We start from the raw sequence: 16,315 nt of genomic DNA on the forward strand, positions 1-16,315 counted from the left end.
ATTTAAATTTTAGAATTTCACAGAATGATTAAAAGCTAGTGATTATTTGATCCCAAATAGGAAACTTGTTTTCCAGGCAGCAAAATGAATTACAAAAATAAGACAAGTTTACTGGAAAAAACTAGAGCTTCAGAGCATGCTGGCTCATGAATATATTTTTGGAGATAAATTATGTGTTCGGACTTCATTCCCCCATCCCTGAGATTCACTTTGCATAAAACAAACAAACAAACAGGCACTAATGCACAAAGTCAATGTCAACATTTTGCTTGGTCCCGTGTTAAAAATGTCCTATCTGGGTTGATGCATTTAAGCAGTGATCTATTCAGCAAGACATTCTTAACACACAGACATGACCCTGCCCAGTCTTCCAGTCCAGGGGTCTGCAGAGGGCCAGTGTGTACATAGTTCAGGCTTTGCAAGCGTACAGTTTCTGTCGCAATTCTTCAACCAGGCCATGTGGAGATACAGCAGCCCTACATGGTATCTAAACACAGGAGCATGTCTATGTTCCAATTAAATTTTACGTACACTCACTAAAATTACAATTTCATGTCATTTTCATGTGTCGCAAAATACTTTTCTTTTCAGTTTTTATTTTTATGATACATTTAAAAGTGTAAAAATAAGTCACTGCATGTGGATCACAGACAATTAGTTCATAGATTTGATTGGTCTAAAACTCTGCTCTTTCCCGAGTGAAACACAATCATAATGCTGGCGAACTTAGCAGTACGGTTGGAAAACTCAGCAGAGTCTTCTGTTAAAAAAATATTTTTTAATTGAAAACTAAGTTTGTTCTTTAGAAGTAGTTAGAATATGGATAACGGATATTCACTCACTGAGCATGCGCCCTGGGCCAAGCATGCTGTAGATAGACTGCAGGCGTGTGAACAGACCTGCGTGCTGAGCATTGGGGATAATGGACTAATAGCAAAGGGTTTACTAACACCCCGGAACACTCAGCTGCTGGGTGGTTGAACTCAGTGCACCGATGCAGGTCTGGTGGATACTCGAAGCCTAGGTTCTGAACTTTCCATGCTATGCTAAAATAAAGTTCATATTAAATTAAGAAAACATATGCAATTTCGTCCCCAAGTAGTAGATAGAGTTCTTCAAAAAAAAATCTGAGATAGATTAGTGGCAACAGAATCTCAGATATCCTTGTGCAGAAAAAAGGCTGCTGCGAAATTCCCTGAAAAGAAGATGAAACCTTCGGAAAAAGGATGCAAGGACAAGTTTAGCCAAATCTCCTCAATATAACCTGACTTGTCCTTTTATGTGTCAGTGGCAAAAAGCCACAGAGTGGTCTGAGTTCAAGACTGCTGCTTACCCCAAATGAAAACCATTGCTAGTAGTGAAGGTATCCTTTGCCCTTCCACAATGTCTTGTTTGTGAAAGCAGAGTGCTCCTGTTTAAGGAAACTGGCAAAAACTTACATTCCCTTCATTTTTGCTGGCTCTGCAAAACATTGTGCACAGCTATACTCAAACCCATTAGATCAACCTTTCAAAAAATTCTCTTACAGAAATTGCTTAAAGGTACCTAGGCTGACAGTTGCTGTGTGTTTTGAGAGCTCTACCTGTCAGAAGCCAGCTCAGCATTCTTTTGCTTAATTGGTCTGTAGAGAGAGAAGTTTCACACCTCAGAGAGAATGACATCCACCTCAGTCCATAATCAGCTAATTTAGAGAATGGGAATACGACCAGCTCCAAGGGACACTTACCTTCCACTCCCTGTTGAGATGAAGCGAGAGGGCTGCAGAGAGCAGCACATCAAGCAACGTGAACTTAAGGGGAGTTGGGGAATTAAAGAAAGAGTTTTCAAAATACATGAAGGCTGTTACTTCAAAATCTAGGCATACAGCACCCCCGAGCTCATCAGATCTCTAAACTGAAAACGGAATATGTCATTTTTATTACCGACCACTGAACAGTGATATTTCAAGTTAGTTATAGCATTGTCTATCAGGTATCATTTTCCTAAGATCAATGGATGGTAGTAGTGGAAAAATGATCAAAAGCGTTCAGCAAATTGGACCTTAATTTAAAAAGCTGTGTTAGAAATCTTTAGGGGTGAGAGAAAGGCAGTGCACACTCACTCCCAAGCAGTTTACTAAAGAGGAAGTTTTGCCTCGTGGGCGGAGGCCTGGGCGTAGGTGCAGGCAGAGCCCAGTCAGCTCCGTGTTGTGCCTCCTTCAAACTACACACATTTGGGCAATTTGATCTCTCTGTGTTCCTATGTCTCTACCCTGAAAAGGAAACTCGATTGAATTTTCTTTCCTGACAAAGTGCAGTTAAAAATCTTCATCTCCAGTATTATCTATTTTTTAAACCAAAGCTTTTTATTTATGATGAACCTGGTGAGGTGCATCTACAAGAATTAATAGTCAAGGATCAAAATGCAACTAGTTGCTAACTATAAAGACAAAACAAAACCCTGGAAATTACATTAAGCAATATAACCTTCATGCTTTAAAATATAACATTTAAGCCTTGCTATTTTGAATTAAAGGAGAGTCCTTATACTTACTGGGCAGGGGAGATACCATGATCACAAAGGTGGTTTTCCCAGGGTGAGGCTTATTCATTGCACTCTGGGTGTGCTGATCCCCGTGATTTCCCTAAATGTGGGAAATTCAACTGTATAAGTTGTGGTAGAAGAGGACTATGTTCATGCTGAGCCCTGAAAAAGAAAAAGAGAGAGAGAGAGAGAGAGAATCCTTAAAGTATTCTGTTGGCAAATCAGTGAGAATATGCAAAGATGACTGATGAATGTCATAATTTCTGTAGAATGTTATACAAAGCTCCTATCATTCACTAGGTGGTTACTAAAGGGCCCATGAATCATCATATAATTCTACTTTATTTTTCAATGAATACACTTTTTGAAAAATAAAGCTGATAAACATGATAAACTCTCACAAAGAAAAATATCAACAAGAGCTGTGTAGGGTACTTAACTTACTGTTTTCTTCACTTCCCACTTCAGAAAATATTATAAAAGTAAGTTAAAACCCCCAAAAGACACTCAAATAGATAAATATTTATTAACCAAACCAGGATGGTTAAAAATTGAAATAGCTAGATATGTTTATAAAATTGTAGCAAATAAAAAAATAATGATGACCCTCATTTCAGAAGAATGAGGCAAAAATGAGTGCATTATAATATAGCAAATAAGAAATGCAAAAAATCAGGACATGCTCTATTAAGCTAGATTTGTAAGCATTTAAAATAAATAGTAAGTGCTTAAATATACAAAATATCACTTAATTGGCATACAAATTTCATTATGTTTTATTATGTGTGTAAATAAGAATGGTTTAGAGTTATAAAGTACTATTCTACAGCTTAATATAAATTATTATGGGGAATATGTTTGTGTTTTTTTAAGTGATGCAAAGCAGCTTGATGTCATCAGATACAAAATAGTGTACCAACAGTTTCACATTGATTTAGCAATTCTTAAATTAGTGAAGAAATAGTTTCATAATCTATGTGTAGTTTAACATGTAATAAAAATAGTCCTGTCAAGGCAAAAATTGTGCAAAGCTAAGTTAAAGAGGCAAGAAAGATCTGAATAAAGTTTATTGTAATGGAGGAGTGAGTAATAGGTCATTTGTGTTTGCTAATGGCCTTACTCAAATGAAAAATAATTTTTGTATCTTTATGAATGGAAGTCATTTTATCACTCGGACCAAGGCCCATTGAAGGTTGGCTTGGCCAAGAAGATGAATAAATTGCATGTGCAAGAAGGTCTGTCTGTAATTTGCAGCAGGAACAGAACAAGGCACATGTGCTCTGCTACTGTAAGCAGACAAATTTTTTATGTAGGAAAATCTAATCTAAAGGAAAGGAGACTGGAGAAAGAATATGAAACCCACTAGACCAGGGTCGGGTTCTTATCTGGAAATATTTCAATATGGGAATAATGAATATGATACATTCCATTTAAATGGAGCTTCCTAAGCCATTTAAAGTTAATGGAAGACCCATGCACATACACGGTGGTATGGGGATTGATGGTGGGTGCACAGGTGGGGCTGGGTGGAGGAGGGCAAAGGGGGACAATTGGAACAGCGGTAGTACAATGGCAATGAAATTAATAATAATGATTTTACATTTTATGTTACTATCAACTATTCTTTAACTAAACTAAAGACTTCCTGAGAACACTGGCAGCTCATGTATTTAATGACTATGTCACTTAAACTATGACTATGAGCCAGGCTCAGTCCACACAGAAAAGTTGAGAATATTTTTGATTTTCTAGAAATGTAAAATATTGTTTTATTAAAGATTCAAATGAAAATCTGAGCTTATTTTTTTACATGTCATGTTCTTAATTACATACTTCTACAGTATTTTATAACAATGTTATATCATGATAGCTTAGAGACCAAGAAAAACTTTTCCTTAACATAAATATTTTGAAAAGTATGGTTCTAATGGCTGCTAATGTAAAATTCTACAGAAAATACAATAAATGTAAATTTTTATCTCCTGCAGAATTCCTCAGAGCCATTAAAATTATAATATGCAGTTTGAATCTCCAAATGGAAATTGAATAGTTTTTCCCAAGATATTTGAACACAGTTTTTCTTTCTTATTCTTTGTCTTGTGATCTCAGGAGACTAAGATTCCTCATCACTTGGAAAATACTGTCTAAAAGTAATCAGTGTGTATGGGAAATGTCATCCGAGTAACTACATGACCAAGACATGAAGTAAGCACCTTCCAGAAATCCCCAAAGTGCTTCATATTCTAGAGAGAGAGTCAACTAGATACTAGGGGAAAAAGATTCTGTTTAGCTAATTAAACAGTAAGATATAAAAACACATGTGGGAACAATTGTATTTGATTTGCCTATACCTTTACGTTAAATGAATATGAACTTCTTCAACACTCAGCATATGTCATTGTCTACTCTTAAGCCTCCTCTATTTAAAGAGCAACGACTGAAGGAATAAAGCAATGAGCACATTCATCCCTAAAGGAAACTTGGTTGCTAATGAAAAGTATTTCAGGTTTTACTTCAGAAACAGTTTTATGTGAAAAATACTTGAACCTGTAGTTTCTTTGTCTTTTATAACTTTGAAAAGTCCGAGAAGATAATAAATTATATACTTTTTTTTTCAAAAGAGAACTAGACACAAATTGACTTCAATATATTTCACACATTTAATGGGATAGAAACAAAGACAATACATTATGTAGGAGAAGCTGAGCAGTACTACAGCCTAATGAATAAGAAAAAAAAAATTCAGTGCAGCCTGAAGGAACCAAAGGTACTTTTCATCTCAGAACAACTCACTGATGTTCTAGCTTGTTTATTCATTCACTTGCCTGTTAACTCCCAGTGAACCAAGTCACTTTGCGTTTCTACCTCAATGCCCTACTTTGCAGAGAGTTTTCTATGAACCACACCCATACCTTACTAAATGCCAAATCTCTAAAATAATGACACCCAACAACTCGTCATTGAGTCTGTCATGTTCCAACATTTAGCCAACCCTGTGGACTATACTACTTTGGGAAGATTTCATGGAAGAGAAATTCTACGTGGGGATGAGAGAATGAATAAGACCTAGAGAAATAGTTGCTAAGCAGGGAGAACATAAGATCAGCAATGGATAAAAATGGATGATGGAGTTAAGGCATAGCAAAAAGACCAATGTGACGGGTTCAGTGACATAGAAAAGTGGTAACTATAGTGTTTTCCTAGAAATTCACTAAGATTGGCCAGAGATTTACTGTAAGTAACCCTGAAGTTTAGATGTTAACAAATCAACAATTCCACACCACTGAGGACTTTTAAGGAACAAAGACAAAGCAGTTTTAGAAAATATAATCTGGCTACTAGGTGCGTGTGGGGTTGAACAGAAAGTAATTCAGAGTCCATAGGAAATATCTATTTATAAAAATCAAACATCAATTTTTAAGAAACTTAATTATATTCTTGGTCATGGGAAGGAGACAGAGAGGTTATTCTGGGAGACAAGCACAGCTACTTTTTCTAATACCAACCAAAAACTATCATAGGGTCGGGGTGAGGGGTCAGCAGAGAGAACAGAGTTGATTTTAGTTCCAGATCATCAAACCCATCCAAACAATAAAATCCCCAATGAAACTTAAAAAAAAAAACTCTTCTAAGAGGATGCCCACTGGTTGATGTTTAGACTTGTAGACAAGGACGCGATGATAGAATAAAATCTTATAAATGTGGACTAGGTAGTATATGAAAATTGATTGAAACCTAGGGGAAAACCTAGGGAAAAATGTAACAGTTATCATCACTGAAAACCATAGATGTGACAATGAGTGGTATATCTGAATGAATAAAGGCAGAATATAAATTGCAAGAAAGTCTACAACTAAATTTTGATATGTATTGAACATAAAAGAGATAGAAAAATGTCCAAATAAGAGGAGCTCTAGAATAATGTAATTCAAACACACATACACACACACAATACAATCAAAATTGAGCCAACCTGTAATATGCAGTAGTAATACCAATGCAGAACTAAGGAAAGATCCATGTGAAATAAGCAGATGAAACTTAAATAACTGAAACAAAATACTTTTCTATTCCTGCATTAAACAATATTGGGTCTAGTAATACTTCCATGCATAAACAATTCTTGGAAGAAATAAAATGTCCTGTTCTTTGCTAAGCAATATTGAAAGCAGGTTAATAATAACTCAAATGCTCACCGCAGGAAATACCAGTTCCTAGAAAGCAAGGCACCAAAACAACTCAACAGCTTACTGATAATGATGCATTTTAATTTCCTCATGTTGCTTGTGCCCCTCGATCCAAAAATTTTGTCATAATAGTAATCCAGCAACTGTCCACTCCCATAAAACTCACCCTCAAATTATTCAACTCTAGTCCTAAAACCCTAACTATAGCATAACCTCATTCCTCTTTTCAGACACTAATAAGCTCTCTCCTGCACCAAGTTTTCCTGCACCAACAGACAAGGGCTGTTGGAGCTCTTACAGTCAAAGTGACCTCGACAGTACACTGTCCCTAGGAGGAGGTGTGGGAAAAGACTCAGAGGGGTCCACCACATTGTGCTGCCCTGTACTCCATGCTCTAAAAGCCACATGATTGGTGACTTCTGGGCTAAATACTGGGAGTAATAGCAACGAGAGTCTGGGCACCCCACATTCTTCTGTCTGGGGCTCAGAGCAGCAAAGATCATTACAGACAGTTGGTTTATCACTTACTTTTTCCAGTTCACAGTTTTCTTGAATGATACAGTTTTCATTATTGTTTGAAAGCTTTCTGAAATTGCTGTGGGCAGTAATTTCACCACACCAGCCAGGGCAGATTATATAGTTTTCAAGTGTACATGTCTGTGATACATGATCTGTACATTGTGTTGCATGCACACCACCCAAAATTATGTGATCTTCTCCCACCATATATTCAGCCTCCTTTACCTTTCCTACATCCCCCTACCCCCATTCACTCTGGTAACTATACCATACTATAATCTGTGTCTATGAATTTCAATTTTTCTATATCATACATAAGTAAAATCATATGATACTTAACTTTTTCTGACTGTTATTTTCCTTAGCATACTATTCTCAAAGGTCATCCATGTTGTCAAAAATGACAATGAGATAGCATCCCCCACACCTGTTAGAATGCCTATTATTGACAAGACAGGTAATAAGAAGTGTTGGAGGGGTTGTGGGGAAAAAAGAAGCCCTCATTCACTGCTGGTAGGAATGTAAACTTGTACAACCACCATGGCAAACAGTACGGTGACCACACAGAAAATTAAGAGTAGAGTTACCATATGACCCAACAATCTCTCTTCTGAGTCTCTACCTGAAAAAATTGAAAACACTTATTTACAAAGATATATGCACCCCTGTATTCAGTACAGCACTATTCACAGTGATCAAGACATGGAGACAACTCAATTGTTCTCTGATAAGAGATTGGATAAAGAAGGTGATATATATATACACTATAGAATATTACTCAGCCATAAGAAACGTTGAAATGCAGCAGATATTTCAAGTTGCCTTTTTCAGAATAAATGGTTGACCCTTCTGATGAAGGAGCAGGAAGAGGAAGGAGGTGCATCCCTTCATTCCAGGTCTATGTGTAACTGTGTGCCTGCCAAATGCTAGAGTCCCCAGAGGGTGACAAGGCAACAGTTTTCTTCTCACAGACAGATGTTGAAATTGGAAACTTATTATAAAATACTGAATAGATAACTAAGGGATGTAATGATGTTATATGCTCTTGTAACAAGGGGGATCTGGCCTGATCCCTGGGCAGAGGAGAGGGGGCCCTGAGGTGGCACAGGAGAGCCCAGGCCCCTGGCAAAGAAGGGGTCAGGAAGTGCTTAGATGGCAGGATTGAAATTGCAACCGAAAATGTGTGACAGACTTTCATACCCTGAGGGGAGGGTAAACAACTAACGTGGCTCATGGCATAGCTTGCACAGAGCATGCACAAGCTACAAAAGTCACAACACACGTATGTTGTGGGGATGAACACAGAGGCACCCCACCCCAGGCAGAGATGCTGTGCAAGCTGACATGCACCAGTCTAGTCCACGGAATTGTCTAGAAATGTTGGAATGCCCCCACAGCACACAGGATTTTGGTATACAAGACTTAAGTGGAGGGTGTGTGGTCTTGGCCAATTTTCCTTCCCTTTGCTAGCCCAGTTGGGGGTCAGGGACCCAGCAGTTACTGGGTCAGTGGATCCTGGAGATCTCATGGCCAGGTGACAAAGCCCCATGTCACTCCCTGCTCAAGAGGTATTGGCAGTGCTGGTGACTGGTGCCACGTTGCTGGTCCCTGGCACCATCAAGCTGACAGCCCGATGGATAGGATACAGGTACTGGGCCAGTGGGCAGAGGCTGCAGGAAAGGCCAGCATGCAGTGAATAGGCCACTGGTGTGCATGGACTCCAAAAGACATCAGGAGCCACACTGTAACCAAGAAGCAGCTAAGTGACCTGGATAATCATACTACAGCTGCCTGCAAATCTCAAAGGATAGTGTTTATAAATGGGAGAAGGAATTCCAGGCTCAGCCTTGAATTGGTCTGACAAAGGGTGGAGGGGTTATTCGTCTATGGATATTTTAAAGGAAGTGGCTCTGCGGCAGAAGCCTATTGTTCTTTTAAAAGTGTATATGCTTTACATAAAAAAAACCTTCTCTTTCACCAAACCTTTACTGCCAGAATGCATGGGTGGTGGACCGCAGAACCCCACGTGGCTGATTGGCAACACTAGAGTAAACAAAATAGGGTGAAGAGGTAGAACAACCTGTTGGGAATATTTAAATCTGTGGTACAAGAAGGTATCTTAGGAGGATGATATCTGAGTATAAGATGAAGGCGTAGGGAGATTTTTTTAAGTTGCTACATTTTTAGATTTCTAGTTCCATCGTAAAATTATATGCCAAAGAAAAGGAGAAGGACAGGAGGGGGGGGGAATGCTAAAAGGTATTACATATAAAGTCATTGCCAATTCTTTCATGTGCATTTTGTTTTTATACCTTAAACAGCCCTGAGAGGTGAGTACTGTTAGCCTCCCCATTATATAAGTGTTAACTGAAGTTGTCAGTGTTTAGTCATTAGCCAAGTTATATAATTAGTGAATGGTAGACCTCAGACAGTACCCACAACTACCTAATTAAAAAGCCTACATTCTTAAGTTAGATACTGTAAATGCCAAGAATTTATTACCACATAGAGAATTATACTCTAGTCTATGATTATATCTTCTATACTACATTCTTATGCTCTTCCTGTAGCCTTCCTAAGTTTGGTTAGGTTTTCTTATTTAAGCAGTAGATGGAGAAAATCTATACAAATTAGATACACATTTTAAAGGCCTCTCCTTCATTAGAAGTTCAGTTTTCATACTTTCCTAACCAATGAAATATCAAAATAAGTGTGCTTCCATAATTTCATTTTAAAAATAGACATGGACACTTAATTACCAGAGAATACAGAGGGTATTCCATTCTATTGACAAGATGCATTTGCCATGGTATGACTGAAAACACAACTCCATCAGCTATACTAGTAAACATATTGTGGAATACTCTTTCTAGTTGCCTTTTTCTTATACAAAAAACTGACTGTGGAAACTCCTGCCTGAGGGTTGGTGTGGAGTAGTTGTGTTCATTGATTAAAAAAAAGAAAAGAAACTAAAGACATAACAGAACAGAGTGCAACACAAATAAGGGCTTTCAAAGGCATCTAATGATGAGATTTCTTCAGGGCACACGCACTTGTCTTCAGCTTCTAAACTTCACATAACAGATCTTTAAATAATCTCAACTTCATTTAAGTTTTACCAGATACTATCACTCCTCGCAGGCCATGAAGAAAAAGTGGAGGTTTTCAAACCTACATTGAACAAGGAAAGAGCGTGCTAGTAAGAACAAAACAAAGATTTGGTTTTACAAATACATATAAATATGGCACATGGTAGCATCTTTGTTTTATCTGACACTGTAGGTGATTAAACTGCCTTTTATTTTAAATGTCATATGTCACAGTGCCTTCAACTCCAGGACCCCTAAGAAATGAATAAAGTGGAAAGGCCATATGAAATGTGATGTTCATAGGGTTCATTCTCCACCCTCCAGAGTGGCTACCTTAACCAAGGTTTCTAATAGCATGATGTCTTTGTCGTAATGGGTCATTTTAATAGTCTGCATAAAGTCTAGATGGTCTCGATCTCTTTGTACAACATCGTTATATAATTAGAGTTAGCATAGTCCTTTGTGCTAAGTTAGAGATATACAGTGTGTCTGGCCTGCATGACTGCAAACTGTGCCTTATCCTATTTTGATGACAGAGACAGAAAATAATACACTCAGAGCATCAATGCCCACATATCGTCCCCGAGAGCATGGAAATCTGCTCCAACAAGGACAATGCATCTGGCACAGTGAGTGGAATTGGCGCCACTAAGTGGAGTGTGTGGAAGGTTGGTGACACCCGGGATCTGTAGCTCTGCCGTGGGAGCCAGCCTGGTGAGATAGACCGAGATACCACAGGGATCCCCAGCAGTGCATTCTTTTTACACTTTGGGGTGGATTTAGTTTCACAGTCCCCCACGCTACCATGATGTAATTTTTCTAAATTCCTATCTGGCCAGTTGGAGAGAGCTGTCTCTAAAGCTGCGACTTGGCTTTCACCACTGTCAGTGCCCTTATGCAACAAAATGATGATGTAACCTGTGGTGTAGGAGGTTGTACACATCAGAATTATGATTATCCCAATTATGTATTAGGTATATTCATGTTTAAATGCTGCATAACAAATAACCAGAAATCAAGTGACTTATCTAAACACACATTTATCATCTCAAAACTTTCATGGCTTAGAATTCTAGAAATAACTTAATTCAAAGGTCTTGCATGGTTGCAATCAAGATGTGAGTCAAATCAAATTCACATCCAGAAGATTGACAGGGGAATAACCCAATTCTAAGTTCCACAGGTAATAGGCAGAATTCACCTCTATGTGGTTTAAGATTGAGGTTCTTGTTTTCTTGATGGTTGTTGGTCAGGGCCACTCTCTGAACCTGGAGGCTGTCTACTGTTTCTGGCCATGTGACCCTCTTTAAAGGCTCTCACGTAATATTTTAGCTTACTTCTTCCAAGTCTGTGGGAGATTCTCTCTCTTTAGTTTGATCAGATGAGAGTGATATCTCTTTATCTATACTGTAGAGTAACACATAATAAGAGGGATGAACATTCATTACTGCTATAATCTTTTTAAGGAACAAGTCACAGGATCCGCCAGCAATCAGGAGGAGGGGATTAAACTAGGTATAACTCATTAGGATAAACGAGATCTGCCACATTTGAGTACCAGGTAAATTCCCCTTGCCGTGAACAAGATAGTAATTGTTTCCAATAAAATTGTTTGCATTATTTTCAAGCAAGGGGTGAGTAATAGCCAGAGGATTTGGATGCCACATATCTGTGTTCATCATAACATTGATTGGCATTGGAAGCGTCAGTAATCATATCTTCTCTCTTCATCCAAGTTAAATAAAACAACAGCAACAACAAATGAGTTTCAGAGAGAAGGGAATACAATTTTATTATTTTTGTTGTTAAAGTTTATTTTAAAAAGTAAATTTTAAAACCAAGTGAGCTTGTTAACATGCCCTGAATGAACTTAGTCCTCCCCAAAACTTGTGGTTCTCACCTACTTAGTCCTGCTCTGCTTACGTCATGTCGGTGGAGCTGCCCAGTGTGCTTCCTGTCCCCAGACATGTACAGGAAAGGACTAAGTGTGTGCAGTGGTCTCTGTCGACTCACCAGTAAACTAATGCTCCCGGCTCTCCTGGGGATGAAGGGATTAGGGTAGGTACTAAGAAGACAACCCAGGAATATTAATTATCTCTGTACCTACCCCCTGAATTATTAATTGCAATTAATGCATTATACCTGTACCTATACCATAAAGATTAATATAATATCAAAATCACTATGAGTAATAACTAGAATCAGGCATACATGAATTTTGAAGTTAGCATTATCAAAACTAACCTTTTTTTTTTAACTTTTCTCAGTTTAGATATTTTACTTTGGGTTCTTCTACCTAAATTGAAAATACTAAATATTATTTACCTCATGAGGTTTTATTGCATTAAATAACTATAATGGATATTAAAGTCCACACCAAGAATCCCATTTCTGGATTTATATCCATAGGAAATGAAATCTGGACCATGAAGAAATACCTGCATATTTCACAGTAGCCAAGATATGGGAACAACTATAAATGCCAGTTGGATAAATATATAAAGAACATCACACACATATACACACAGTGGGATATTACTCATCTTTAAAAAGAAGGAAATTCTACCATTTGTGACAAAATATATAAACCTAGAGAACATTATGGTAAGTGGAATAAAGCAGAAACAGAAGCACAAATACTGCAGAGTCTTATTTGTAGGTGGAATCTAAAATAGTCAACTGCATGGAAGGAGAGAGGAGAGTGGTGATTGTCAGGGGTGGTTGGGTTGGAGAGGTTGAGGAGATATTCACCAAAGGGTACAAAGTTTCAGTTATACAATGTGAATGAGTTCTGCAGATCTAATGTACCATATGTTGATGACAGTTAATACTGTATTATATACTTGAAATTGCTAAGAAGGTAGACCTTGAGTCTTCCCACCAATACACACACAGACACTACACACATAGAATTATTACTGTGTAGAAGTGATGGACATTATTTAGATTAATTATGGTGTTTTTCACAAAGCATACATATATCTAAATATATACAACTTGTATATGTCATAAATATCTCTATTGAATTGTTTTTTTAAAAGTATATAGAGTTTCCAAAAAGTTGCTGAATAGTTATTATTAAGACTAGTATTGTAGTCACTTAAAAATTCTTTTGGTTTCTGTAGTGATGCATTGCTTGCTTCAGGATTCATATATTGGATGCATTTTCATTTTATTTTTTTCCTTATCACTATCTTTCCTCTAAATAAGGATGTGTTAAGAGAGAGGAGGCAACAGATTTTGTTCTTTTTGTCTTAGAGATGTCAGGCAGTCTCATTACCTTAATTCTCCCCTCTATAGAGATAAACCTTAAAACTAGATTGTAAGCATCTAATCAACCATTATGTATCTATTGTAAATAGTGCTGCAGTGAACACAAGGCTTCATAACTTCTTTTGAATTCATGATTTACAATAGCCAAGTGCTGGAAATGGTCTACGGGCCCATTAGTAAATGAGTGGTTCAAAAAACTATGGTACCTTTATACAATAGAATACTATGCAGCAGAAAGAAAGAAGCAACTCCTACCCTTCATGACAGCATGGATGGAACTGGAGAGCATTATGCTAAGTGAAATAAGCCAGGTGGTGAAAGACAAATACCATATTATCTCACCTATAAGAGGAATCTAATGAATAAAATAAACCAACAAACCAAATAGAACCACAGACATGGAGACAAGGAGTAGACTGAAAGTGACCAGAGGGGAGGAAGTGAGAGGGATAATGGGGGAAAGAAGGGGAAGAACTAGTCAAGGAACATGTATGAATGACCCACGGACATGGACAACAGTGTGGAAATTGACTGTGGGAGCAGTGGGTGGGATGGGCAGCAGAGGGCAAAGGGAGAAAATTGTGACAACTGTAATGGAATAACAACAAAAATGATTGAATCAAAATAAAATAATAAAAATTAAAAACGTCAATATCTGATCCTGAAGTTTGCTTTTTCATTTGAAACCAAATTCTCCATCCTCTTCTGTGAAATTCCTTGCTTTCTTAGATAGGCAAAACTACCATTCTTTCTGTGCTTCCTTTCTGAAACTTGAAATCATCTCTGATTCCACCTGCTTCTCCTCCCATTTCTAGATAAAATTTTCTTATGTTCTATCACTTAAAAGTAGTCTGAACTTTTCAGATTTATGTATATTTTTCCATTGTCGAAACCACAGACCATGCCTACACTAACTCTCTTTTGTGGACAATGGCAAACATTTCCAACCAGTCAATTTGCCACCTATCTTTTCTTGTTCCATTAGATCCCCTATAGTTGTCAGAGTAACATTATTGAACACAGATTAAACTGCACATAAAACCATACAAACATTGCATTTAAAATAAAATGAACATATACCCACTTGTCATTTGATACTCTTCATGATCCATAATATAATCCATTCAAGTTTATCACCAGCTTTTCCCTTAAACAAATTCTTAAATTCTCCACTAGGTCTGTTACAAACTCTAATGTCATGCCTTTTCCATCACATCGTTTCTTTCATGTGGCCTCCTCTGACTTAAGTCAGTCTTTCATAGTGACTGTTCCTTTGAATTACTGTATCATCCAGTGGTATCACACTAGGCATTATGTGCATGTTATGATATCACTGTTTCTTCATCTGAGAACTAAGGGAAAAACATTCATCTTAGAAATGAAGCACTATATGTAAATTGCCAAATATAGTGCCTTTCCTATGTTAAATACTGAAGAAATTTTCCTTATCCTTTCTTCTACCTCATAAAACTCTACTAATAGCAGCAAATAAAATGATATGAATAACCAGAGTGTTAAGGGGTAAAAGTAGTAAAACAGAGAGAAAATAAAGAAAAAGAGAAGAAATGTAATTGTTGATTTCTGTGTCAATGAAAATAAGGTTTTCTTGCACTCTATATGTTGTGCACACATTTTTGATACTAGTAAGACCAATAAATGTTTATTGATTAAAGATGAATTGAGTTCTTTTATATCTAAATGCATGTGGCATTTGCAATATGATGATGAATTAATATGAAGTATCACATCATTGAATAAAATATGTTTTAGAAGGATAAATGATTCCAATAAGTCAGATGGAGTGTATGGATCAATATGAATACTAAGAATAAAATCATCTATAATATATTTTGGATTCTTTTTAAGGATTCTCAGGTAATAATTTGTGGGAGGTAACACCATCAGAAATTTAATAGTAATCATTTATGTTAAAAGAAAGGATTTATGATAGGTATATTTTTATTCATGAAATAGATAAATTGGAATAATCCATCATTACTGTCCTGAAAAGTTTGGTTTATTATCATTTATTTTCCAGAGTATTCTGTAGGAAATAGAGTTGGCTAGATTCCATTTTATTATTACAATCACATTATTTTTATTCAATAATACTCAGCTGCCAAAATATGGAAAAGAGACTTGGAATATATTAAGAAAAAAACTTTTAATATTTCTTATTTTGTGTGGTTAAAGTAAACTTTAAAATTTAAATTCAGAAAACAAGAGTCCTGACTTGTTCCCTGCATTGTCACAGGCCAAATCATTTAAAATATCTAATCAGAGCTGTGGTTAGCACATAACAGTGTCCTGCTGTTATGCAATGATCTCTAATGGCAATGGTCTGCACAAGATTTTGACTTCACAGTCCCAAACATCAGCATCATGAAATGTCACTCATTAATTAAAGCAGTCATTTTTGAGTGCTATAATGTGCCCCAAACTGTGCTAGAAATTGTGAACAAAAATAAATGAAAAATAAGGAGTTTTGACTATATGACTATATTTGAAGGAATTTTAGTCTGTCTGGAAAAATTCAGAAAACACTAACTACATACAAAAACAGACACACACATATTACAAATATATTATTGTTAAGATATGTACATTATGCAATGTATTAAGGACTTTAACACAAGGTAAAGAATTTCAAAGAGAGACATTATAGACATTCTCATCAAGAATTTGATGCTAAAAAACTTGAATTTCTGAAAAACCATAAAAGAT

General features: G+C 36.8%; 1 non-coding gene across 1 annotated transcript; it reads left to right on the plus strand.

Annotated features, from left to right (window-relative positions):
• The first annotated feature begins 2,524 nt into the window (after window positions 1–2,524).
• LOC119050932 (U1 spliceosomal RNA) lies at window positions 2,525–2,689 on the plus strand. The gene has a single exon (XR_005082836.2). It is a non-coding gene; the product is annotated as a U1 spliceosomal RNA (small nuclear RNA).
• The last annotated feature ends 13,626 nt before the right edge of the window (window positions 2,690–16,315 follow it).

Source organism: Artibeus jamaicensis, unplaced genomic scaffold (assembly GCF_021234435.1).
Source record: "Artibeus jamaicensis isolate MK-2021 breed Jamaican fruit bat unplaced genomic scaffold, CSHL_Jam_final contig_76, whole genome shotgun sequence".
NCBI classification, from domain to species: Eukaryota; Metazoa; Chordata; class Mammalia; order Chiroptera; family Phyllostomidae; genus Artibeus; species Artibeus jamaicensis.